The sequence below is a fragment of the Mustelus asterias genome, chromosome 3 (assembly GCF_964213995.1).
Source record: "Mustelus asterias chromosome 3, sMusAst1.hap1.1, whole genome shotgun sequence".
In the NCBI taxonomy this organism is placed as follows: domain Eukaryota; kingdom Metazoa; phylum Chordata; class Chondrichthyes; order Carcharhiniformes; family Triakidae; genus Mustelus; species Mustelus asterias.
In genome coordinates this window covers 28,030,318-28,034,576 of record NC_135803.1, presented here as the reverse complement: position 1 = coordinate 28,034,576, position 4,259 = coordinate 28,030,318, and positions in this window count along the sequence as shown.

The window sequence follows — 4,259 nt, the reverse complement described above, 5'->3', positions numbered from 1 at the left end:
TATCCTCCAATATGTAGGAACTATTCCAGAGTCCAAAGAATTTTGGATAATAACCACCAATAGATCTACTATTTCTAGGGCCACCTCCCTAAGTACTCTGGGATGAAGATTATCAGGACCTGGAGATTTATCCACCTTCAATGCCATCAATTCCCCAAAACCATTTCTCTACTAATGCTGATTTCCTTCAGCTCCTCACTGAAACTTTTTTTTCTCATCACGTCTGATACATTATTCATGTTTTCCTTTGTGAAGACTGAAGCAAAGCACAAATTTAATTCCTCAGCCATTTCTTTATTCCCCATTATGAATGTTCCCATTTTAGACTGTAAGGGGCCTACATTCGTTTTTGTCAATCTTTTTCCCTTTCCATCCCGATAGAAACTTTTACAGTCAGTTTTTATGTTGCCCGCCTGCTTACTTTCATACTTACTTTTTCCCTTCTTAATCAATCCCTTGGTCCTCCTTTGCTGAATTTTAAGCTGCTCCCAATCCTCAGGCCTATTGCTTTTTCTTGCCAATTTGTATGCTTCTTCTTTGAATCTGATACTATCTCTAATTTCCCTTGTAAGCCATGGTTTGGCCACAATTTCCTTACCACTCTTGCGCCAAACAGGAATAAACAACCTTTGGAGTTCACCTATTCGTTCTTTAAATGCCTGCCATTGTCTGTCCACTGTCTTTCCTTTCAGTAATGTTTCCCAGTACATCAAGGCCAATTCATGCCTCATACCATCATAGTTACCTTTATTGAGATTCAGGACCCTGGTCTCAGAATCAACAACATCACTATCCACCTTGACAAAGAATTCTACCATATTATGGGCACTTGTCCCCAAGGGTTTTCTCACAACTAGATTGCCAACTAATCCTTTCTCATTGCACAACACCCAGTCTAAGATGGCCTGCTCCTTTGTTGGTTCCTCATCGTATTGCTCCAGAAAACATCCCATATGCACTCCAGAAATTCCTCCTCTATTGCACCGTGACTAATTTGACTCTCCCAATCTATATGTAGATTGAAGTCGCCCATAATCACAGATGTTTCTTTAACATGCGCATCTCTGATTTCCTGTCTAATGCTTTTCCCAACATTACCACGACAGTTTGATGGTTTGTGTACCACCCCCACAAATGTTTTTTTCCCCTTGTTGTTTATTAACTCGACCCATACAGATTCCACATCATCTATGCTAATACTCTTCCTCAATATCGTATCAATATCATTTTTCATCAACAATGCAATTCCACCACCTTTACCTCTCTCTCTGTCTTTCATAAACACTGAAGAGCCCTCAATATTTAGTTCCTATCCTTGATTACCATGGAGTCACATCTCCATAATGCCAACTATATCATACCTCTTTATATCCATTTGTGCAATTAATTCATCCATTTTGTTTCAGATGCTCCAAGCATTCAGGTACAAAACCTTAAAGTGGGCACTTTTAACATTTCTTTTCCCTTTCCTCCTATTTTTTACTCAGTCCTTATCTAACTCTGGCCCTTGATTTCTCTTCCTATCATTTTCCTTATTCTCCTTACTGTCTTTTCCTCTTGTTTTTATTTCTCCTTCTCTGAATCCTTACAAAGGTTCCCACCCTCCTGCCATATTAGTTTAAACCCTCCCCAACCACTCTAGCAAGTACCCACCCAAAGGACATAAGTCCTCATCCTGCCCAGGTATAACATGTCCAGTTTGTACAGGTCCTACCTTCCCCAGAACCAATCCCAATGCCCTAGGGATCTGAAACCATCCCCCTTACACCATATTTTCAGCCACGTATTCATCCTACATATCCTGCTGTTTCTACTCTGACTAGCACGTGGCATAGGTAGTAATCCTGAGATAACTAGCTTTGAAGTCCTACTTTTCAGCTTGTTTCCTAGCTCCCTATATTCTGCTTTTAGAACCTCATCCCTTTTTTTTACCTATGTCGTTTGTACCAACGTGTACTCCGACCATTGGCTGTTTGCCCTCCCCCTACAGAATGTCCTGCAGCTCCTCAGAGGCATCCCTGACCCGAGCACCAGGGAGGCCACATACCATCTTGGAGTCTTGTTTACAGCCACAGAAATGCCTATCTATTCCCCTTACAATTGAATCCCCTATAACTATTGCATTCCCACACTTTTTACTCCTCCCTTCTGCAGCAGAACCAACTGTGGTGCAATGGATTTGGCTGTTGCTGTTTTCCCCTGAAAGGCCATTCCGCTCAACAGTATCCAAAACGGTCTATCTATTTTGCAGGGGAATAGCCACTATGATGTGGTGACAGTACCAGAATGCGGTTAAAAGCTAAAGGATAGAAATTAATTTATCATTCAAGGATTTAAGTGAGAGAAGAGGAAAAAAAAGGGCAGCCATATATACCAGGGACAAAAGGGAAATTCCTGGAATTGATCCTTTGGGAGGAAGTAAGCTACATAAAGAATTACTTTGGACTGCAAACTCTAATGTGACAAAATGCAAGCTAAAGCCAGGAATATGTCAACATCATCAAGTTAACAAAAATAGGCAGTCCGCTCTGTGAAAATGTTTAAAGAAATTTATGTAAGAACAAACATAATTTGGGAAACACAAGTGGGTTAGAGTCAGAAGTGGTCAATGTAATTTCTGATTTATTTTTATTTCATGAGATGTGGGCATCACTGGCAAGGCCTGCAGTTGTTACCTATCCCTGGGCCATTTCAAGGGCAGTTAAGAGTCACCACATTGCTGTGGTCTGGAGTCATACATAGACCAGACCAGGTAAGGATGGCAGCTTTCAATTGCAGATTAAAAAAAAAATTTAATTTAAATTTTGCAAGCTACCATGCCAGGATTTGAACTCATGTCCCCAAACCATTAACCTGTGCTTCTTGATTACTAGGCCACTATGCCGCCAGCTCTCCATGTTGCTACAAGACTTGATGCAAAGGAAAACCCTGAGAGAGTGCTTATCTTGGCCTAATCTTTGCAAATGGCCCAGACTATATACAGGAAATGGAATCTCATAACTCTCAAACACTGGCAAAGTTTTCAAAGTTTTGTTTGATTTGCTGATTGTATTCTTACACGTAACTACAGAAAAACTTAATCTAAAACCAGATTGATGACTAAATATTTGATCATCTGCAATATGTATGACTATTTAATAATTGTATGCTTCTTTCTTCCTCCCAACACTCGATTCTGTGCACCTTATTTTCAGCTGAGTTAGTGGGCAGGCAATTTGACATGGAATTCTGTGAGCATGAACAAATAAGTTTAACCCGATCTAGCATTCAATTATCTCTAAAGCAAATAACCAAGTCTATTACTTTAAAGACAACAGATTAGAAGAAATGAGGAAAAATTAAAACTGATGGATTTGAAGAGGATGTTCATAGAACGTGGGACTGCGAGGGTCTTTCAAGATAGATAAGTTAAGAGGATCAAAATGGTCTTCCTCATCTGAAATGATCTTGTGAATGGCAGGTCAACTGGGATTGAAATCCTAAGCATCTTGCGAACCATTTATGTTTATAGTATTGATTGTACAATCTGGACCAATTTCCCATTCCCTCTGGCCACGTGCTGGACGTATGCCAGCCCTGGGATCAACGCAGAGATTTGGTGGAGCAGGTAATTTCAATGGTCTCACACTATAGCAAAAGCATTCTCACTGACAGGTCCTGGTGACTGTAACTGAATTAAAAAAGCCAACCATTGGAGTAGCCCCTGTGAAGAGGAAAATGAGCAGGCAAGAACACCTCCTGCTGCCTGAAAAAAATGACTGTCTTTAGCCTGCACCTATTTTAGGCACAGGCTGACCATCCAGCCTCCAAGAAAACTCCCGACATCTTGGAGAAATATCAAGTGGGCAGAAACATGATGCTACTTTCTGTCCGTCAGAAAATTGGTCCCAGTGAAAGATAAGGACCGGAATTCTCGGGCATCGCCCGCGGCTGGGATTCTCCAATCCCACTGAACCAAATTCTCCGTTCTCGCTGGCAGCGGTAGCGGAATATACAAGACCGGAGAATTCCACCAAGATCACCCAGAACCGTTCCCGGGTGACTGATACTTACATACATGTCCAAAATAAATTCTACACAAATAAACACAAGCCCCACTCCTGCCCTATCCCCACAACCCTACGTATTTACCCCACCAATCCCCCTAACCTTCATATCCTGGGACTCTAAGGGGCAATTTAGCATGGCCAATCCCCCTAACCTGCACATCTTTGGATGTGGGAGAAAACCAAAGCACCCGGAGGAAACCCACGCAGACA